Source organism: Chiloscyllium plagiosum, chromosome 19, assembly GCF_004010195.1.
Source record: "Chiloscyllium plagiosum isolate BGI_BamShark_2017 chromosome 19, ASM401019v2, whole genome shotgun sequence".
Taxonomy (NCBI): Eukaryota; Metazoa; Chordata; class Chondrichthyes; order Orectolobiformes; family Hemiscylliidae; genus Chiloscyllium; species Chiloscyllium plagiosum.
The window spans coordinates 41,013,821-41,038,177 of record NC_057728.1 but is presented as its reverse complement, the minus strand read 5'-3'; the positions used below and the strand labels follow the sequence as shown (position 1 = coordinate 41,038,177).

At 39.0% G+C, this 24,357-nt stretch overlaps 1 protein-coding gene and 1 long non-coding RNA gene across 2 annotated transcripts in view; both read right to left on the bottom strand.

Moving 5' to 3' along the window:
* grip1 (glutamate receptor interacting protein 1) overlaps positions 1-24,357 on the bottom strand; it is a 458,656-nt gene that overhangs the window by 288,911 nt on the left and 145,388 nt on the right. The window lies entirely within an intron of this gene.
* Positions 364-24,357, bottom strand: part of LOC122559712 — a 127,988-nt gene continuing 103,994 nt past the window's right edge. The window contains exons 3-4 of the long non-coding RNA XR_006314512.1: positions 2,314-2,407; positions 364-1,092 (exon numbers count right to left, since the gene is read on the bottom strand). This is a non-coding gene — a long non-coding RNA (uncharacterized LOC122559712). The remainder of the gene's footprint in view (positions 1,093-2,313; positions 2,408-24,357) is intronic.

Below are 24,357 nucleotides of genomic sequence, written 5' to 3'. Positions count from 1 at the left end.
TCAGTGAATTATGTTGAATACATTATGCAGAGACAAGTTATTCAGTCAAGCCAGTTAGAATGGCATTTGTGCTCAACTGGAGTCTCTTTCCATTTCTTTGGCATCTAAGTGTCCCCTTACAACAATCTTATCCCTTCTCCCTTATATGCTTCTCATCGCCCTTAAATATATCCACTCTGCTCACCTTAACCGCTCTCTGTGGTGTTCAGTTCCACATTCTCACCACTTTCTGGGTAATGATGTTTCTTTTGAATTCCTGATTTGATTTCTTCAAGACTATCGGATACCAGAGGTCTCTAATTCTGTTGTTCTACACAAATAGAAACATTGGCTATCTACTCTATCAAATATCTATAAAAGGCCTCCACTACATGATGACTTTTCAGGAGCAGACAGACCCCAGCCTGTTTATTTTTTTTTCCCTGGTGGATACAACTTCACATTCTGCTATCATTAGTGAATTATTTTCCTCACAAAGTTCAGTGCCTGGATATCAGTTCCTTATAACAGAAACCTGAACAGAATTCAGCATTCCAGGTATGGTTCAACCAACATTGATATGATTTTACTTTATTACAAAGTGACAAAAAAACATTAGGAGTTGAGATAAACAGCCTTCTAACTAAAGTCCATGTACTAACTTGGTATGACCAGGTTAGAAAGGGTGGATTGGCTCCCCTCTTTTAAAACCCCTCTCAGAGACTCAGTCAAAACAAATATTTTATTTCATTTTAGCATTCAGCTATGACACTTCAATTAAAATGTAGTGCTCATCAAAATTAAGAAACCAATTAAAAACGTTTTGATTGGAAGACAACTTTTATTACCTACTCACCTCAAAAACAGAGAAAAGCATGACATCATACAGAAATGTAAGCAATAAGTTTCAAGAAAAAAGTGTCCTATTCAGACAGGAATAATAAAGACAACACAGCATATAATTTCTTAAGTGTTCTTCAGACATTAGATTTTTCAACCCGTGAACAAGTTATTTAATCGTTGACTGGTATCTGCAGTGGTGGCAGAATTTGTAGATATTTAAGTTCTTGTTGACTGATGGTTTCCCCGGTTGCATTTCCATGAGATGTTGTCCTTCAAGGTGAGAGGGAAAAAGGGAGAGAGAGAAGGAGGGTATGAGTGAGAGAGAGGAGAGAAAGATGATTTCTCTACACTACATTGGACAAACACGCAGAAAACTAGCCACCAGGATACATGAACATCAACTAGCCACAAAACGACATGACCCACTCTCACTAGTACCCCTACGTGCGGATGAGGAAGAACACCACTTTGACTGGGACAACACATCCATCCTAGCACGAGCCAAACAGAGACACCCACAAGAATTCCTAGAAGCATGGCATTCCAACTGGAACTCTATCAATAAACACATTGACTTTGATCCAATTTACCACCCCCGGAGATAAAGAACAGGAAATGACATCACTATAGGAAATTATGTCACCACAGAAAATGACATCACCAACCCAAGGAAACTCAAACATAAATAGAAAATGGGCTACACCATCAGTGCTTCATTTGGAGGCTCACTGAAGATGTTACCTAGTATGGTGATGAAATGTCTGAAAATGAACCTTCCAGCTTAGCGAGCAAACCTACATCCAGAACCTCAACTTGAGCTACAAATCTTCTCAAAACTCGCTTGAAAAATGATTTGTTTATATTCCCAAATTTGGCTCCACTGTCTGTCCAAGCTGGCTCAATAGCATGTGAGCCTTTCATCTTTGAATGTGAAATTACGATACAAGTGTGAAATGGTGCCAATTTCTTAATACTGACTCTTTTGCCTAGTTTTCATGTCTTTAAGTTAAATGGAATTTTAGTGCAGATGGTATCATTTATTCTGCATTGTTCTCATGCACTTGCCTCAATCTATGGTCAGCCATTTTATGTCAGTATTTGTCTTTATTAAAACCATGTTGGTCCATACAAGGTCTCCGGTAGAACAATCAAGTTAAAACTTGACTAAAGAAAACATAAAACTATTATTTTTCTTTATGATATTTGTATCAAAGTTTAACTTCTTTCTTTATGATGATGGTATCAACTTGATATCACTATTGTAAAAAAAAGTTAAAACTTGATACCACTATCATTAAAAAAATGTTTTTGTTTTCCTTAGTCTATCCTTTACATCTGGGGTCAGGTCCAGCAAAGTGAGGGATGGCTCATACCAAAATAAAGCGGTTCATGATGGAATTCAATGGGCATCTATGTTTTACAGATGAGGCAAATGCAAAAGAACATCCACCAGTCTTTTCTTTTTATAGGTGCTAGTTAATCTTTGTATACCTTTAATTTTAGATTTTGTTCATTTGCAGTGTTTTTATTTGATCTCCAGCAGGTCATGGAAAGTTTAGTGCTGTGTTTCTGGGATGACTGGAACCTGAATAGAAGACGTTGAAATTAATTTTACACACAGTATTTACACCAAGCAAATTTACATCATTGATGTTTGGGTCTAGAACACTACTGAACTCAGTTGACAAAAGAAGCAGAAATGAAACAAACTGCTACAATTTTAAAATGTACCTTTTAATAAATGTTATAATTTTAATAATTTTGAACAAATAAGAGTGAATTAATGTTGTACCACACCATTTTCTTTCAAAGAAACATATAGATTTTTAGCTGCAAAACAGTATTTTGACTTCTGTGAAATGGGCTGGAAGAAATGAAAATTGATCCTCTTAATTAGATTACCTATGTCTGTCAAATAACACAAACTCCTGATGAGGTTGATCCAGGTGTCAAGTAGAAGGGCTCTAAGGTGTTCATGTACAAAAAGTAATTCAACTACACCGAATTTCAAACTGGCACAAAGTTATTAAAGCAAATGAAATATATGGTGTTTGAACAAATATGCCATCTTCATTATTCTAACTAAACTACTTTACAATTCACCTGCACAAGCAAGATATTTCCTGACGTGATTTTGAAACAAGGCAGCAGCTGGATTGAATCAAAAATATTTACAATGTACATTTAAAATATTAAATTTACAAGATGCCAAATGACAATAAAAAGAGTTGGCAAACTATTTAAATTCCTATGTATTGCTAGGTACTTCTCCAATTGAAACTGGATGGTGAAACATTGCATGCTTTAAAATAAAATAGTCACCAGCGATGTGCTCAAAAGCAATTATGGGTGGAGAGAAGGATATTTAACATATTCCCAACATTTTAATTCAAAATAAAACAATAAGTTATGAAGTCTTAGTCCTCAACAACATAGGCTGAGTATCGTAATTACATAATGGAAATTAATATTGTTCAATATTATTGTGAATGGAATATAAATTGTGTAAATAGTGAGTGTCAAAGTTAATCAAAGGACAAAGTTACTTGTTAGCACTATGAAGATTTGAAGACAATATGAACAAGAGTAATAATTTAGTGATAAACAAAGTAATTCATCTTAGATAACTCAAATGTTCCTAATTCAAATTAAGAATATATTGCACTCTAAAATTTGGACTCAAAATGTCAGACAGGAAATTACATGTCCACAGTGGTTGGATCTACCTGTATTAAATCATTAAATTAGTGCTTCCTAAACTGTTTAAGAATTTTCTGTCAAACGAACGAAGGACACAGATTATCAGGTGCAGGGATGTTGAGGTAGGGTGGGTAAGGAAAGCATGAAGGTTTTCTCCAGCAAAACTCTGAAACCGGCTGAAATCAGGCAATTTCACATATGAACTGAATAGAAAATAATGATTTGCAATTGAACAGTTTGAAATAGCTCTTCACAGTCAACAAAGTGAACAACTGAATTTCACACTAGTTGTTGGACATCCTCTGTCTTTAACAGCAAAATGTTGCTGTGTAACATTAAAGAATCAATGGAAACATTTCATTAAGCGCAAAATAAACAAAAAAAAGGAGCAACAGATACAAAGATTATTGAGCAAAGCACTGGAAAAATACAGTACACCAAATCTTACTGTACACATCTTAATATCATGAATTTAATTATTTTCTATTGCCCCTTGCTCCCAACTCAAACTGTCTAGTGACACCACACTTGCATTAAGTAGGAATGAAATATACAGTTCTGTAATTAAAATGATGCTGAGAGCAGTCAAAACCCCAGGTGACATCATCGCCAATAGTTCTAAGTTATAAAATAAAACTGAAAGATAATCATGGAGTCGACCTGTATACAGTTTCAAAATCTCCTATGAGATTTCTCTGTGCATGCACATTTAATTAAACACCAAAGCAAAAGCTGAAAAAACCTTGAAATATACTTGAATGAACAAAAAATGCTTCAAAACAGATCTGATTTGAAGATGCCGGTGTTGGACTGGTGTGTACAAAGTTAAAAATTACACAACACCAGGTTATAGTCCAACAGGTTTACTTGGAGGCACTAGCTTTAGGAGCACTGCTCCTTCATCAGGTGATTGTGTGTCACCTGATGAAGGAGCAGCGCTCCGAAAGCTTAGTGCTTCCAAATAAACATATTGGACTATAACTGGTGTTGTATGATTTTTAACTCAAAACAGATGGATCAAGTAAAGATGCTATACTTGGAATTTGGAATACCCATGCACACATCAATTTCAAGAATCTCTACAGCAAAGCAAAATGAAGTGGCTTATTTTCTTGCTGAAGGTTAGCCAAATTGAGAGCTGATTTGCAGGGAGGCAACTCTGTGCAGTTAAATACAACGCAGTTTGCCAGCCCATGTGTTCTTGTTGCTGTTAATTCATGGGCTTGTAAAGTTTTCTGGGGTTAGGTAAATACATTTGTCATGATGACAGACCAGAACTCCAGATTACTTGCTGGCACACTGAACCTTTGGACAAGGCATGAGTTTATTTAAAAACACAAAAGGACTATAAATAAAGCCTGGCTGGTAATGTAAATTTGAAGTTATAATTTCAAGATATAAAAAGATTCTCTCTGTGAACCCCTGGAATGTTACACATTGAAGCGTGCTAATGAAACTGCAAAGAGCAAAATATCAAAGGGCAGAGGTACAAAGCCATCCAATTATCTCCTGTCAGCAGTTAGAACATCTCTTTTGGATTATGTTGCTGACTGAGGACATGAGTTGAAAGTCATGCTTGTATTTTATTCTTCTAGGAACATAGTAAAGTGGGGTTAAAATATGATTGCAACACCTGATTTGAGTGGCCCAATGTGCTATGGAAGCACTACTGTAAAGGTCATAGCTAGTGGACATCAATTTAACACCCCTGCAGTGCAGGTAAAATTTAAATATTCATATATCTTTTTGATAGCCACAAGCCAACCACCATCAAAAGAAAAAAGTAGAATAGAATTCAGCTAACTTGCAAAGCCACTAATCTTAAAGTCCCAACTTAATGACCAACATTAATGTTATCAGTATCAACCAATTAACCACAACATCCTACGATCTCTCTTCTCAGAACCCTTGAAGGAAATTGTCATTACCTGGCACTTGTGTGGTATGAATTTACTTACCACTCTTCAGCACAAGGCTGGATATTGTCCAGGTCTTACTGCATTTGGAATGGGACAGTCTCAGTATCTGAGGAGCTGCAAATAGTGGTGAACACTGTGCAATCAGCTGCAAACATTCCCAGATATTCCCTTACGTTGCCTCCTCCTCCTGTGAGTTGTTTACTTGTCCATCATTGTTACGACTAGATATGGCTGGACTGCAGATCTTTTGGTCCATTAGGTGTAGAATCACTTAACCCTGCCTTTCATTTGCTTCTTATGATGTTTGACAAGTAAGTAGTCCAATGTTGCAGCTTCACCAAGTTAACACCTCGCTTTTAGGTATGTCAGATGCTACTCCTGACAGGTTCTCCTGCACTCTTCATTGAGCTAGGATTGATCCTATTGTTTAATGGTAATGGTGGAGTGGGGGATAAGACAGGCCACAAGATTGCAGATTATGATCAAGTACAATTCAGCTGCTAATGATCCACAGTGCTTCATAGAAGACACATTTTGAGCTGTTAGATTCATTCCAAATCAACCCATTTAACACAGTGTTAGTACTACACAACATGTGCAGAGTATCCTCAGTGTGAAACACAGAAAATATCAGTCAGCCATTCAGCTCTTTGAGCCAGTCCACCATTAAATAGGATTCATGGCTCATTATTAAACTCAGTATCTTGTTCTAGATTTTTCCCCATATCCTTTGACGACTTTAGTCCCAAGAACACATAACTCCTTCTTGAAAACATTCAATGTTTTGACATCAACCACCTTTAGTGGCAGAGAATTCCACAGGCTCGCTACTCTCTGGGTGAAAACATTTCTCATCTCAATAGCCTTCCTCATTCCTTAGACTATGACCCGAGTTCTGGACTCCGCAGTCCTCAGGAACATCCTTCCTGCATTTACCCTGTCTAGTTCTGTCAGAACATTGTAGGAGTCTATGGGATATCCCCCTCTCCAGTAAATACTGTCCTAACCAATCCAGTCTCTCTCCATACATCAGTCTTGCCTTCACCGAAAACAGTGTGATGAACCTTTATTGTACTCCCGCCATAACCAGAATGTCCTTCCTCAGATAAGGAGACCAAAACTGTTCAAAATACTCCAGAGGTAATCTCACCAAGGCCCTGTATAATTGCAGCTAGATATCTCTGCTCCTGTAGTTGAATTCTCTCGATAAGAAAGCAAATGGTATGTTGACCTTCATCGCTGCCTGCTGCACACTTCCAGCAACTTGTGTACAAGGACACCCAGGTCTCATCACACCTTCTCCTCTCCCAATCTATTGCTATTCAGATAATGATCTGTCTTCCTGTTTCATTACCAAAGTGGATAATTAGGGTGAAAGGAAAAGCTGGTAGGTGTAAGGAATGTTGGTTGATGAAAGAAATTTAGGGTTTGGTTAAGAAAATTAAGGAAGCATATGTCAGGTAGGATAGATCGAATGAATCCTTAGAGGAGTATAAAGTCGGAGTATACTTAAGAGGGAAATCAGGAAGGCAAAAAGGGGACATGAGATAGCTTTGGCAAATAGAAGTAAGGATAATCCAAAGGGTTTTTACAAATACATGAAGGACAAAAGTGTAACGAGGGAGAGAATAGGGCCCCTCAAAGATCAGCAAGGCAGCCTTTGTGTGGAGCTGCAGGAGATGAGACAGATACTAAACGAGTATTTTGCATCAGTTGTTACTGTGGAAAAGGACAGGGAAATTATAGAATGTAGGGAAATAGATGGTGACTTCTTGGAAAATGTCCATATTACAGAGAAGGAAGCGCTGAATGTCTTGAAATGCATAAAAGTAGATAAATCCCCAGGACCTGATCAGGTGTACCCTAGAACTCTGTGGGAAGCTAGGCAAGTGATTGCTGGGTCTCTTGCTGAGATATTTGTATCATCGGTAGTCACAGGTGAGGTGCCAGGAAACTGGAGGTTGGCTAACATGCTGCCACTGTTTAAGAAGGGTGGTAAGGACAAGCCAGGGAACCATAGACCAGTGAGCCTGAAGTCAGTGGTGGACAAATTGTTGGAGGGAATCCTGAGGGACAGGATGTACATGTATTTGGAAAGGCAAGGACTGACTAGGGACAGTCAACATGGCTTTGGTGTGGGAAATCATGTCTCCCAAACTTGATTAAGTTTTTTGAAAAAGTAACAAAGAGGATTGATGAGGGTAGAGCAGTAGACATGATCTATATGGACTTCGTTCGACAAGGTTCCTCACAGGAGACTGGTTAGCAAGGTTAGATCTCATGGAAAACGGGGAGAACTAGCCATTTGGATACAGAAGAGGCTCAAAGGTAGAACACAGAGGGTGGTGGTCAAGGGTTGTTTTTCAGATTGGAGGCCTGTAATCAGTGGTGTGCCACAAGGATTGGTGCTGGTCCACTACTTTTCATCGTTTATATAAATGATTTGGATGTGAGCATAAGAGTTATATAAGTAAGTTTGCAGATGACACAAAAATTGGAGATATAGTGGACTGTGAAGAAGGTTACCTCAGATTACAATGGGATCTTGATCAGATGGGCCAATGGGCTGAGAAGTGGCAGCTGGAGTTTAATTTAGTTAAATGTGAGGTCCTCGTTTTGGGAAAGCAAATTTAAGCAGGACTTATACACTTAATAGCAAGGTCCTGGCGAGTGTTACTGAACAAAGAAACCTTGGAGTGCAGGTTCATGATTCCTTGAAAGTAGAGTTGCAGATAGATAGGATAGTGAAGAAGGCATTTGGTATGCTTTTTTTTATTGGTCAGAGTATTAAGTGCAGGAGTTGGGAGGTCATGTTGTGGCCGTACCGGACATTGTTTAGGACACTGTTGGAATATTGCGTACAATTCTGGTCTCCTTCCTATCAGAAAGATGTTGTGAAACTTGAAAGGGTTCGGAAAAGATTTACAAGGATGTTGCCAGGGTTGGAGGATTTGAGGGAGAGGTTGAATCGGCTGGGGCTGTTTTCCCTGGAGTGTCGGAAGCTGAGGGATGACCTTATAGAGGTTTAGAATCATGAGGGGCATAGATAGGGTAAAAAGACAAAATCTTTTCCTTGGGCTGAGGGAGTCCAGTACTAGAGGGCATGGTTTAGGGTGAGAAGAGAAAAGATATAAAAGGGACCTAAGGAAAAACGTTTTCACACAGAGGGTGGTACATGTGTGCAAGTGGTGGAGGCAAGTACAATTGGATCATTTAAAAGGAATCTGGATGGGTATATAAATAGGAAGGGTTTGGAGGGATAAGGGCTGAGTACTGGCAAGTGGGACTGGATGGGGTTGGGCTATCTGGTCGGTATGGATGAGTTGGACCGAAGGGTTGATTTCTGCGCTGTTTCTATGACACTAACTTCACATTTATTGACTTTATACTTCATCTACCATGCATTTGCCCACTCACTGAACTGGTCCAAATCAACTGAAACATCTCTACATCCTCCTCATAGTTCGCCCTCTCACCCAGATTTTCATTGTCTACAAACCAGGAGGGTGGGGGTTGAGGGCTGGCATGGGGTGGGTTGCTTTTCAGAAGGTTGGTGCAGACTCGATGGGTCAAATGGCCTCTTTCTTTACTGTATTGATTCCATATAGACCTGATTAGAGCTTCAATAATGGACATCTGGAAAATTTGGCTCAAATTTGATTTACACCAGAAACTTCAAAGATTTCAAAGAAGATTGGCAATGTAGGATGTAGTTAGCAAGGACAGAAAGATTGAAGATTTTTTTTTCAGGAGAGTGGAGATTCAATAGATTTGAAAGAGAGAGAAACAGTACAGAATAAGATAAAATCCTCAACTTCGTCACTTTACATGGGAGCCAGGAATGGTTGGTCAGAATTTAATGAAAATAGGTTTGTGGGAACAAGGTAAACAGAGCCAGGATGGATTGCTGACAGGGCATTTTGCCGGGACTCTTGGGGAAGGTTTACTCAACTTGGGAGGGTGTGGGGCAACCAGGAAAGAATGTCAGAAAGTAATAGCAATGTTAATGCTGGGAGACACAGCTAATAATGAAATAGAGAAAAGTATTTAACAGACGGAGTCAGAGTAAGAACAAAAATAATGACATCTAAATCAGGGTTACACTGAAGGTACAGAGTATAGTTAATAAGATGAGGGAGTCACAGGCACAGATTATCTTGTAGGATTATGATATTGAGACGATAACAGACTTTAGGAAGGGCAGATCTAGGGAGTAAACAATCCTGGTAACAAGGCATTCAGAACAGCTAAGATAGAGTGAAGAAAAGAAAACAGGCGGCAATTTTAGTTAAGTAGAGTACTGGAGAAAGTGAATGAGTTCAAGGGCAGAATCTATTTGGCCAAAACTAAGGAATAAGAAGGGTCCAATTTCGTTGCTCAGTGTAATATATACTTTGCCAGCTAGTGTGAAGGATATAGAGGAACAAATTTACAAGAAAATTATAGGCAAGAATGGAAAAGTTCTATTGGGAGTTTTATTACCCAGAACTGTAACCCGCACTTCAGGTGAGGTCTAAACAGTTTTATATAAGCTCATTATAAACTGACTGCTTTTGTTTTCAATGCCCCAGTTAAAGTTGAGAATACTGCACACTTTATTAACAGTTCTCTCTTCCTGTCCTGCAACCTTTAATGACTTAGGTACATATACGCACAGGTTCCTACTCCTGCACACTTTTTAGAACAGTACTCTTCATTTTCTGTTGTCTCTCAATGTTCTTTCTATCAAATGTATCACGTCATACTTCTCTGAACTGAACTTCATCGGCCACTCATCCACCCAGTCCATGTTCAATGTCTGTTTGAAGTTTCATTGTTAAAGTTTACAATTCGCACCTTTTCTCAGAGGGCTGAGGGCCTGTCTGCGATTATAAAGAAAGGGAGAGGATAGCCCATGGAAGGATTTAAAAACAAGAATGAAAATGTTAAAATCAAAGCACTGCAGGACCAAAAGCCAATATAGGTCAATGAGAATTGAGTGTGATCAGTGAAAAGGACTTACTGTAAGTAAGGACAGGCACAACACTGTTTTGAATTACCTCCATTTATGGATGAAATAAGGGAAACCAGCCAAGAGTGTGTTAGAATAGTACATTTAGAGGTAATGCAAGCTTGAAAGAGGGTTATAGCTGCAGATGAGCTGACACAGGGTGATGTAGAACAATGTTGCAGAGGTTGAAATACATAGTTTCATTATTGGTGAAAATGTATGGTCCAAAGTCATCTTGGCAAGTCTAGATTAGTCTCAGACATTTGTCAGGAAGAGGGATGGAGTCAGTAGCAAGTTTAGGGCTGAGACTGAAAACAATAGGTTCAGTCTTGCCAATATTTAAAATCAGGTAAAACATCTGTTTATTCAGTACTGGATGCTGGATAAGCTGTCTGATCATTTGACAACAGTGAACAAGGTGGAATGCTGAGCTAATGACTGGACATCACCGACATGTGAAAACAGAGAGAGATCGGGAGAGATAATATATGCAACATAGAAATGGTTAACAATACACAATCTTTCAGGGCTCTCACTGCCACGCAGGGTAGGCGTTCTAGGTGCTGTGTAGGAAGTGTCATTCAAGATTATACCCAGGAGTCCTCATATTTGGTTTGGACTCACTGACCTTATATCAAGTGCAATTTTGGCTATGACTGGCAGCAATGAAAAATAATGAAACTGAGGAGCAAGGAAAGGAGGAACAAGGTGATCCTGTACATTGCAAGATAGAGCTACAAGGTGGATAATATAAAGTGGCATCTCCAGAAACAGCACAACGTGACAGTCTAGAAAGAAATATTTTGACCTGTACTACAAGTGCTTCTTAAGGTAGATGATTTCTAATCAACCCTTTTCAGAGATGGTATTGCACACCCCTGGAACAATGCTTCTTCCACTTTAACTGTTGTTCCCTGATAAATAAGGTAGCTGATTTTCTGGTGGAGTGGCTCTTATTGCCTATACAAGAAGATGGATTGGAGTATAGAAAAAGAAAATACTTTTTTTATTTGCTCTGGGAGCTGTTACTTATTACAGAAAACAAGCAGAAGTACTCAGATTCCTCAAACATGTTACAATTAAATTGACTACACTGGTACAGGGAGGACACTATACAATATAGATACGCACAAGGCTAGCAGATAAATTTCTGGAAAACATTACGGATAAAGATGCAAATTGAAATTAGTGAGGAGATCAGGATGCCATGAACTAGTTAATTTTCTAGATCTTTTAATCTTCTTCTTAAGTCACATTTACTGAAACAACATTGTCATCAGTGATTTCTTTTGTACCAGTTACTTTTGTGACACTTCAACAGTCTTGTGTGGTATTTTTCTGTTGGGAAGATGATACTTTCTATGTGGGTTATGCTTTTGAAAATGGCAATTTTATTTAATGACAGACTTCCGAGCCAGAAACAAGAAGTAAAGCAGAACTGCAAGCAGCAACGTTAAAAAAGATTACGCAATACCTCCAAAGGCTCCATAGAATTTGTAAATGTATGTCAACATTATTATTAGCAGTGCTAGACTCAACCACAACAAGTATTCTTTAAAATTCTTGGAATTTAATTTCACACTGCAACCCCCCTCAGAGTATAAACAGATGTTACTATAGCAACCAATTCATAACATTTCTGCTTGGATTAGGAAACCTACACAACAAGGGGGCACAGAAAGTGGTTCTGAAGCCTCCAGCACAATTGCTTTCTGATCAGACATGTGTTGATCTTTTAAAAGATTAGAGACACAGATCAGGTTTCTTAATGAAGGAAATTTAGAGTGATAACAAACTGCGTAATTTAGCAGGCCAAAGACAGACATGCTTTGATTCTGAAAATGTTTATCTTCTATTTGATTAACCAAGTCACATTTTCATCATTTTCTTCTGGGTGTTTCCCAGATTATTCAGTAATAATTTTAGTTAATTATTGAAAACGACACTGGGCGAAACAGTCTCCAGCAAATACAGCACATTTCAAATTTATTCTTATGTGGAAGAATGATTAATAACTGACAAACACGCTCAGGCTGGGGAAAAAGTGGGGGATACATAGAAAATTTACATGCCACAAGCCACTATCAGTATAATTATAGATGGTCTTTTCTGCTGTGCAACACGCCTCCACTTCCTACACCAATAGCCATCTGACCTTGAATCTCCATGCAGCCATCTCTCTTCAATGAGATGAAATGAAACCCTCACAATCTCATCTTAATCAGTTTTATATAACAGTGGTGGAGACCAATAACAGGCCAGTAAAATTAATAGGATCCTGCTCCTATTTCTCTTCCTCATCTCTGTATCATGCATCTTTGGCTTACATTGTCCTCCTCACTGATTCCCACACTCGGAAAACAACACCTCAGCTTTGATAATGTTTATAGTGCTTTAATTATCATGAATTCTAAATAACTGTGGAAACCCATCACATGTTTGCAAGTAAAGAGCTTCAGAGATGGGAAATTGGAATGGTTGACAAGGCAGGTTGGAGAGAAGGGTAGAGGGCTTGAAACCTGCAAAATGATTTTGGTGAAGATGGTGGCTGGGATTAATAAGACAGTTTCTGGATCAGTGGTGCTGGAAGAGCACAGCAATTCAGGCAGCATCCGAGGACAGGCAAAATCGACGTTTCGGGCAAAAGCCCTTCATCAGGAAGAAGGGCTTTTGCCCGAAACGTCGATTTTGCCTGTCCTCGGATGCTGCCTGAATTGCTGTGCTCTTCCAGCACCACTGATCCAGAATCTGGTTTCCAGCATCTGCAGTCATTGTTTTTACCTCGTTAATAAGACAGTGCCAAGTACATCAAGTTCAATAAGATGTCAGGACGCAATATGACTAAAGTTGTAAGTGTGCTTTGCTGGGCTCGTTCCATTATTCCATGAGTCAAAAAAATAAAAATACTTTTTTCAAGAACGCCAATTAAATAGCTTCTCTGCATCAAGTTTTAAACAAGATGTGTCAACCAGTGTACTTCATAACACAATAATTGTTTTTTAAATCAAAATAAACCCATTCAATGATGCTGCAATACTTGACTAACATACAGAGTTAGATTCATAAAAGCATAAATGCTTATTCCTCTAAATATCTCCAAAATACATCAATCACACATACCCTCTTCATGTTAAAAAAAAAGAACAAAATAACTTGTTGCAGAAATTCACTGAGAAAAGAACTTTTGGTGAATGTTTTATTCTTGTTGAGAAAAGGATAAAATGTAGGCTCAGAATGAGGAAGGGTCACCGGACCCAAAATGTTAACTCTGATTTCTCTCCACAGAAGCTGTCAGACCTGCTGAGCTTTTCCAGCAATTTCTGTTTTTCTTTTTGATTTCCAGCATGCACAGCTCTTTTGGTTTCTATTGCTCTGATATTCTATCATGTATGTTCTCACACCCTTAATCAGCATGGTTGTCTCTGAAATCTTGCAAACACAGGAAATTTAATCTTGACAACTTTCTTCAATCACTTTTTCCAACGAGTTCAGGTTTTACTCTGAACTCAAGAGGACTTTATTTTCAGAATGAGAGAGATCAGCTGGACAGTTTGATCTTAGCAGGCTTTCCTTCATCTAAGCAAAATGAAAGACGCTCAAAGATAGCCACTATTCAAAACAGTCAGCAGGAGTCCACAAGCAAGCAAGCAGTTATTACCAGGAACAAAAAAACAGAAACTGCTGGAGAAATTTCCAGCATTTGCAGTCCTTTGGTTTTTTTTCAGTTGTTATCTGGCATATGATTTACAGGAAACCTTATTGAATAAAAACTCCAATGTCCATAATGAACTTTCAATGACCTGTTTTAAAGAAACCACTCCAAGTGGTTCCTGAAAATTTGAAATGTATTTCTTTTTCGCAGTCATTCGAAACACAAGTCGTTCGTCTAATATTAAATAAAAATAGCTGTAACAGGTAAACATATGTGGCACGGTGGCTCAGTGGTTAGCACTGCTGTCTCACAGCACCAGAGTCCCTGGTTCGATTCCAGCCTTGGGCGACTGTCTGTGTGGGGTTTGCACATTCTCCCAGTGTCTGCATGGGTTTCCTCCGGGTGCTCTGGTTTCCTTCCACAGTCCAAAGATGTGCAGGTCAGGTGAATTGGCCATGCTAAATTGTCCATAGTGTTAGGTGCATCAGTCAGAGGGAAATGAGTCTGGGTGGGTTGCTCTTCAGACGGTCAGTGTGGACGTGTTGGGCCGAAGGCCCTGTTTCCACACCGTAGAGAATCTAATCTAATCATTTAGAATAAGGAGGGAGTGACAGAAAAAATGATAGAGTTGGTCTAATACAGACAAAGATGGACAAAAGGTAAAATGTGATGGTAACAAGGTCATATATAGAAAGTGCAAATTTTAATGGGAAAAGGGCAGGGGATGAGATTGGAAACATGATAGACAAGGTGTCAATTAGAAGATCAATGCAGTAAAATGTGAAAATCGAAAGGCAGTGGGACAATGTTTGGGTTATGAAGGAGTGCAAAGAGAATTGTTCTTGACAAAAGCCTAAGGAGTGAATCAGAGAAACAGAAATTAGCATCGAAAATTAGAAAGAAGATAGAAGAAATGGGATGACGATGAGACATCCCAGGTTGCAGGAGAACTGTAGGGATATAATTATAACATTCAAGTACAAAGGCAAATTAAAGACAAGACTATAAGTGGCAGAAAATACAAGGCAACTGTTAAATAGATAACAGAGATGGGAATTATGGAAGTAGCTCAAATGAATCAACTGGCAAGGAGAGGGATACAAAGGGATGGATAAGAGGAAATGAGGATCAAGTAGGAAATGTCAAAAGCAAAGCTCAGTAATGACCAAGAGGCAGAACAAGCAACATGAAGCGATAAGTTGCAACTTCTTGATGCATCTACAACTGTAAAAAAGTTATATTATGTCTCAGAAATAACCTATTAACCGCACTATAAATAAGTTTTCATTTCCCCTAATTTCCCTGTCAATTCACTATATCATCCTCATTTTTTTCTAATATTTGTCTGTTTATACTAAAAGCTGTTATAAATTTTATTTTTAATCTCCATTTCTAGCAGGCAAATCTACATTACAACAACCAAGGGTGAGAAGAAATTTCTCCATTTCTTCATATGTTTTAACGATAATGTGAAACTTCTGTTCTCCTGTTACTGATTCACCAAATAGCAGAATTAGTTTCCTACAATTTATTTTACAAAATTGCTTTCTCAATTTGAATAGCTGTCAGACCTCTTCTTAACATTTAAAATGGGGGAATATTTCCCTTTTGTAAGCATCCAACAATAGATTATTTGTTGAGAGACATTTGCAAATTAACAAGATGTCTAAATTTATAGCTCCATGTCAGAGGAAGTCCAATTGCGACACAGGAATTAAAGCCTCTCATTCACTGGTGTCATCCTAATAAGTCTGCTCCTCATTGTCTCTATTCTTTTCACATTCTAAGTTATGGTATACAACACTGCTGCCTCTTAAATAACTTGCATTCGTTTAATATCATCTCTTTGTCCTTTTTACTTTGTGACCGGCTTTGTAAAGCCTCTGAAGTCATTCACATCTAAAAGTTTACTCAACATTAAAAGAAACGGCTATACAAATTTGTTCTTCCAGTATTTAACAATTTGTGCATCTGAACTCTGCTTCTTCAATCCTTTTCAAGTCGTAGCTTCTTATTAGATTAGATTACTTATAGTGTGGAAACAGCCCTTCGGCCCAACAAGTCCACACTGACCCTCCGAACAGCAACCCACCCAGACCCATTCCCCTACATTTACCCCTTCACCTAACACTACGAGCAATTCACCTAACCTGCACATCTTTGGACTGTGGGAGGAAACCTGAGCACCTGGAGGAAACCCACGCAGACACGGGGAGATTGTGCAAACTCCACACAGACAGTTGCCCGAGGCGGGAATTGAACCCGGGTCTCTGGCACTGTGAGGCAGCAGTGCTAACCACTGTGCCACCGTGCTGCCAAACTGCACCACCACACATTTCTCTTAATACATCTCTTATTATTCCTTTGTGAAATTTCATCTGATATCTACTTGCCCAATCCATTAATCTGCCCTACAGTGTCCATCCTTTATTCACACACACACATGACCAATACACAAGTTAAGACCATTAGTGGTCCTAGTGACTCAATGACCACCAGTTTCCACTCCTCCATTCTGTAAAATGTTAACCATTTTCCTGCATTATGTACAAAGTTGCTTTTATTGACACCTGCCTTAACCAACTATAGAAAATCTATATATGCAAGAGTCTGTGTTTCTTTAATCAATACACTCTTCTTATCTCAAATGGTTCAACTAAACTTCTTCAGTATGACTTGACTTTCATTGATCTATGTTGGTTGCATTTAATTAATCAACTCCCTTCTTGGGAAGTGTTAATTTTATCTTGTTCTATAGCCTCTAAAAGTTTGCTCAACATTACTATTAGGATGCCTTTATCCTTGATTTCCTTTTTGATTGGTTCTCATTCGTATCAGTAAACTTCCAGTCCTCTGGTTTTGCAGTACATCTGTCACACATTATTTATTACGCATGAAAAGTTTTGCTTCACAGTAAGATGTTCTGCAGCAGATTTTTAAAAAAAAAAATTTTCTTTTCAAGAACTAACAGGGCAGAGGTGGAACTTGTCAAAAAGTTGCAGTAAAAGGTTGTGTCTGTGCGTGTATGTGTCTGTGTGCATATGCGCGCTATTTGGAGATTTACCCAACAAAGGCAGCAGCAGTTTTACTGTTGGTGTCCACTCCTGTTGCCCGTGGTTGATGGAGGCAGGGGCACAAGGGGGAGGGACTCAAGGGGTGGGACGGCCAGGGACAGGGGCGCGGACGGGGGTCAGACAGTGGGTAGAGATTGGATGGTGTTGAGGGGGCCAGGCTGGGGGTGTTGGATGGGGTTGGGTGCTCGCGCAGTGTGCTGCAGTCTCCCCTCCTGAACGGGAAACAGACTTAACAGAAAACTCTGAGTCCCAGAGGAGAGGCATTGAATTGATTAACCAAATAATCAATTATCCGAACGAAATAGTGCCCGCCCATCTTGTTCGGATAATCGAGGCTCCTCTGTACATGTTATAATGAAATGATCATTAAAAGCAAGACATTACTTTCCAACTAACCGAGAGCTAAGTGATCTCCAATTCATTGGTATTCTGCTAAAATAAACCAAAATTTCACGCAGTTCAAGAAAATCACTTAAGACTGCCATAGCTACAAATCTTGTGGTCAAAAAATATTTATTCAGGACTGAAAGATATACTCAGAGTGGAGAATGGCAAAGAAACAAGATTTGAAATTTATTTGTGGGAGTAAACTAATCTTGTATTGAGAACCAATTTTGTGCTTCAACAGAATATTAAACATATGGCCATCCTAGAGCTTAGACTCACTTCAAGATTAATAGAAACTGAAGATAAAGGCACAAAAGACACAATTTAACTTAAAACCTCATTATACAGATTTGCCTGTTTTGCCCTTCATTTGTTCTTTCCCCTCCCTGTGCGATAATGTTATATCTTAACAATCACACTCACTGCATAATACAAATCACTTCTTATAAATGGCTAATTACAAGTTTCTATTTTGTTGCACTGTCATTGAAAATGGCATGATTATTGTACTTTAAAGAAAATCACACGCTGAGTTTTCTTTAGCCTACCAACCCAGGAAATGGATAGCAATGCCACTGAGCCAGAATACGTCAATCTAATCTGGATCAAAATTTGAAATCAATTTGAATTACAGCGGTAAAAAGAGATTAATTTGGCACAGCTCCTGGTAACTTTGGAATGGCTTTGAATCTTGGTGAGTTTCAATCTGTTGCTGATGGGAAACTGTACATTTGAGTAAACTGCAATATTCACATGGTTCCTGTTGAATTCACTAAGTGCAAGAGAGCTGGGAAACATTTTAATGGATTACATATCTATTTGCACATGTATTAACAGAAGTGTTTGAACAGAATCAGTCCACTAGAAATTCCCACGAAGCAATTCATTGTATCATAACAGTGTCAATAAAGTTTATGAAAATCCACACTACAACCAATATGCCTTAATCTGTGGAATTCCTTTGTGTTCAAAGTGAGGAATGCTAGCAGGGGAATTCTCCATTAGGGAGCCCAGAGTCAATGCATGCCAGACTCTATGCCCCATACCTGGAAAAGCACTTACTACCCAAGCAATGACGCTTGTTTCAAACCTGACAACTTTACTGCTTTCTTTAAACAATAATCAAAGCTGACTGCTACTATCTATTCATTTCAATTTGAAGATTTCTCCATCTGTTTTAAAACCGTAATATCAATCTCAGTCTTTAACTTCACATGCACATTTTGTTGACTGTACATTATTCTTTACGGATTCAATGGGTATTGCTGCCAAATCCCTTTTAAGAATTTCTTTTCACATGTTTGCTACAAAAAATGCCATATTTACTGATTTGGAGATGCCAGCGTTGGAGTGGGGTGTACAAAGTTAAAAATCACACAACACCAAGTTATAGTCCAACATGTTTATTTGGAAGGTTGATCAGATGGTTGTAAGAAGCAGTGCTCCGAAAGCTAGTGCTTCCAAATAAACCTGTTGGACTATAATCTGGTGTTGTGCGATTTTTAACTTTAGCCATATTTACCATCTCACCAAGACTGAGTGTCCACCATTAAAGTTTATTTTACTACTCTTCTAATTATTTTAGTTTCCCAAACATTTCCCACAAGAAAAAAATCCAAATCCTCATTCACTTCACCTCACAGATTTGCAGGAGCAGTGTCAGTAAAAAGAATAAATCTCACGTTCGTGTAATCTCCCAATGATGGAAATCTTTTGTTGGCCTGAATAATATATTCGTTGCTATCCTCAATGCCAACACTTCAAAACTGGCATCTGGCCTTGTTTGGGTGCTCAACCAATTCAAATGTTTAAAATTCCACAATGGTTTAATGCTGGTGATGTCGATTTCTGACAAATTAAACTGAAAAAAGCCCTTGTAACAGATTAAAAACTCTACACTACTGTGCTGTTAATTACTATATTAGGCTACAACCCATTGATTTATAGCATAGCACAATGCCAAACCAATGCTCTAAAATTGAAGCTCAATTACTTAAACTAGAAGAGGAACATTTAATATGGCAGTCAATGCTATGGTTGCGAAATAATTCATTTCCAGAGGTATGCAAGGCCAGCGGCTTTGTGTAACAACTCCAACCTCTCTGCAGGAAGAAATAAATCAAACCCACTCTACTGCTTCGAATCACTAAAGTACAGACTTTTTAATTTAGACAATTAAATTATTCCTTTCATTTACTCAAATGCATTAAAAAGCACCTGCACAATAGTTTTAAACCTGTTTATATCTATTCCTGATGTGCCCAGCTCATCATGCCATAGTGGGGCTGGGCTATAAATAATTTATTCTACAGACCACTTTGCCAATGAGATTCGGCATTAAGATCACACTGATCAATCTTGCTGCGTCCTTCCTTTGCTGGATTCAACATGCTCTCCTCAAAATTTTGTACATCACTTGAACACAGCACTGGTGAGAGGCTAAACATTAAACAGTTAAATTTCCCGTAGCTCCACCATTTCAAAATGTTAAAAGATTATCACAAGTATAACTATTGTGTTTTGCCAAGTTCTCTGCTACAAAGATTTCACCAGTATCCTCATCTCCCCTCCTCCCCCGTTATTCCAGATCCAACCCTCCAACTCGGCACCTCCCTCTTGAACTGTCCTACCTGTCCATCTTCCTTCCCACGCTCTGCTCCACCCTAACACCACCGCTCGCCACCTGCATCTGCTTAGCCCCAACTTCCTCCCATTTATCTATCATCCCCCTTAGCCGTCCCTCTATATTCCTGATGAAGAGCTTATGCTAAGCACATCGATTCTCCTGCTCCTCCCATGCTGCTTGACCCGCTGTGCTTTCCCAGCACCACATTTTTTTACTTTGATCTCCAGCATCTGCAGTCCTCACTTTCTCCTACAAAGGGGAAGGCAAACAGTTGACATCTGACAACTTAAACAACTCAGTCCTGAATAGGTCATAAAAGGGAAAGGAAGAAATCATCCATTAGCTTATCCACACCCCTGCCTACCCATCTGAATTTTCTTTTCTCACTTCCTTACGACAACAATGAACAACGGAAGTAGCTACCAGAAAGGCTGCACCTTTGTACTTGACATAAGTACTGATTTTCTATGTAAGATCGCTAATAACTTATGGGTGGCATTGGCCTCATGGCATTATTGCTAGACTATTAATCCAGTGACCCCCCCCCCCGCCCACCCAGTGATAATCTGAGGACCCAGGTTCAAATCCCTCCATGGTGAATGGTGGAATTTGGATTCAATTAAAAATCTGGAATTAAGAGTGTAATGATGACGATGAAATTTTTGTCAATTGTCAGGAAAACTCATCTGGTCCATTAGTGTCCTTCAGGAAAGGAAAATCAGCCATGGCTTACATGTGACTCCAGACCCAAAGCAATGTGGTTGACTCTTAACTGCCGTCTGGGTAATTAGGGGTGGACAATAAATGCTGGCCTAGCCAGTAACGCCCTCATCCTGTGAATGAATAAAAACAATGGTTGGCATCAGACCATGAATACCACAGAGGACCACTTCATTATCAATGTGTGTTGAAGCACAATCCACATGACTCCACTAATAATTCAACATGCTATCTTGATACATTTGACCCGCTCCTCAGCTGATCCACCACTCCTTTAACTAGTGTCAAAACACTACCCTCTAATTTGTAAGTAAAATATGTTGAGATTCTGCCATTCCAGCAATTGATGGAGGTCAAAGAGCAGATTCTCTGCATCAGCTATTATACAGAGCAATGACGTGAAAATGTGCCACAAGATAACTTAAAATGTGCAGGCACAGATAAAAGAAATGTCACCTTGAATGAAAGGATCAACTGCATATTAGACAAGTTTGCTTATGATACAAATTTAGATGGGAAATAGAGTTGTAAGGAGGATACCAAGAGGCTGCAGAGAGATATCGAGAGGTTAAATGAGTGGAGAAAAAAATAGGGAAATGAACTATAATGCGGGAAGGTACTTGGTGGATTGTGTGTGTCCACCTGCCTTCCACTAAATGGGGCGCTTAAAATATAGCCTTGAAGGTTAAATGAATGGGAAAAAAAATGAGATGTAGTATAATGTGCAAAAAAAGAGCGACATTGACAGGAAGAATAGAAAATTAGACTATAATTTAAAAAGAGAGAAAGAAGGATCTAGGAATTATTATCCATGACTCTTAAAAATGCAGCCATGCAGGCCCAACAAGTAATTAGAAAGGCAAATGGAATGTTGACCTTCAAAACTTTAAACTAAATGGGGGAGGGGAGCTCTGTTGTAGGGGAAATTAGAAAACTCGAATTTGAGGAGGAGGTTGAGTCAAGAGTTAGGAAGGCAAATGCAACGATGGCATTTATTTTGAGTGGACTTAATATAAAAGCAAGAACGCACTTCTGAGGCTCTAGAAGGCGCTCGTCAGATTATAACTGGAGTACTGTTTGCAGTTTTGGGCCCCATATCTCTGGAAGGATGTGCTGGCCTTGGAGCGTGTTCAGAGGAGGTTCATGAGAATGGTCCCAGGAATGAAAAGTTTAACATTTGAGGAACTTTTGAGGACTCCGGGTTTATACTTGATGGAGTTTAGAAGGATGAGTGGAGGATCGAATTGAAACATACAGAATACTGAATGGCCAGGACAGAGTGGATGTTGGGAAGATGTTTCCATTGGTAGGAGAGACTAGGACCCGAGGGTACAGTCTTAGAGTAAAGGGAAGACCTTTTAGAATGGAGATAAGGAGAAACATCTCCAGTCAGAGAGTGGTGAATCTATGAAATTCTTTGCCACTGAAGGCTGCGGAGGCCAGGCCATTGAGCTGAGATATGGGTTCTTGAGTATCAAGTGGATCAAGGATTACAGGGAGAAAGTGGGAAAATGGGGTTGAGAAACTTATCAGCCATGATTGAATGGCGGAGCAGATGCAATGGGCAATTTTTGATCCTATGTCTTATGGTCTTAAGATGGATGGACTATAAAAGGCATAATGTCTTACTAACATTGCACAGTGCATTGGTGAAACTGCACTTGTATTACTGTACAGTAGTGGTCTCCTTACTTAAGGAGGAATTTATTTGCATTTCAAACAATTCAGCTAAGGTTCATTAGTCTGATTCTTGGGATGAAGAAGTTCTTATTTTTTAAACTCTAATGCATATTGTGCCAATCTCTCCTCCTGTGAGGTGATTGTCTTGAAGTAAATGAAGATTCTGAGTAGACATGACAACATACAAGCTGGGTACACACATCCCCTTACGGGGGGAATATAGAAGTAAGCGACACAGTCGATAAATAAGGGGTCTTCATTTTAAAATGGACATGAGAAGGAAATTCTTGTCAGAGGGTCATTAATCTTTGGAATTCTCTTCGAGAGAGAGCTGCGTCATTGAATACATTCAAGGCTGTATTAGATAGATTTTTGATCACTAAGGGAATTAGATAAAGTGGAGTTAAAGACACAATCAGCCAACACCCTATTGAATGGCAGAGCAGGCTCATTGGGCTAAATGTCCTAATCCTGCACCTACTTCTCATGATCTTTACCAAATAAAATGCAATAAACATAAATGGAAACAAACAGCCCAACATTCATACACTATTTCAATAATATGGAATTTTCCAAGTTCAGAATTTTGATAAATCCTGGGAATATTTGAACCAACCCTCAGGGTAGCCCAATTAGGTTATGATACACAAAAACTGAATCCCTTCAAATCAAATCTATGTTACACTTTTGATGGCTTCCCTTGCAAATATACATCTGTTCAAGAATAATTAGCATTAAATCTTAGCTGATGAACTAATTAGGAGAGACAGTAAAGAACGTCCATGATAAGAAACTATTATTAGAAACCATTTAAAACTTTACAAATATCAGAAAAATCTGTCACTATATACTAATATGATGCTTCTATTCCATGGTTTATAAAAATCAATTGTTTAATTATGATTCACTACGTGTCTAGTCCACAATATGCCTGCGATTTCATAAAAAAAAGTGCCTCAACAAAGTTAATCAAAAAGTACAACAAACCTCCTTTTCCATGTTCAAGAAAGTTCAAGTAAATATGAAAGAGGACTTTTCCCCAGTGTATCAAATCATTTCAATTTGTACTTGGATCACAGGCAACCACAGTGATTTATAGAGATGGATGGGATAATGTAGTTACTCATACGCTGTGTCATCTTCTTGCCCTTACAGGCTATTGTGAGAAAAGGTCACCTCCAGCCAGGAGGATAGCCAGAGCAGACTGTGAGCACTGCTCCACTCATTCTATCAAATTAGTTGATGGCACACTTTGATTGTCTGTTAGGAGTGTGTTGTAAATTCAGGAAGCTGAAGTTAGCACTTCAAGAACTTCCTTTCTATACCCATTGAAACCCAAGATCTCCTCCCCTTTGCACACATCTCCTTCTTTTGAACCTGCAACCCTCGTTTTCCTCTTTACATTTGTATCTCCACACCAGCAACTCCTTTTCGGTCTCCCGATCTTCCATTCTCTTTAGCCCAACAATTTGGAGCAGTTAGCCAGACAGCCTCTCAAGCCTGCTTCACCATTCAAAACAAGTCAGAGTCATAGAGATGTACAGCATGGAAACAGACCCTTCGGCCCAACCTGTCCATGCCGACCAGATATCCCAACCCAATCTAGTTCCACCTGCCAGCACCCGGCCCATATCCCTCCAAACCCTTCCTATTCATATACCCATCCAAATGTCTCTTAAATGTTGCAATTGTACCAGCCTCCACCACTTCCTCTGGCAGCTCATTCCATACACATACCACACTCTGCGTGAAAAAGTTGCCCCTTAGGTCTCTTTTATATCTTTCCC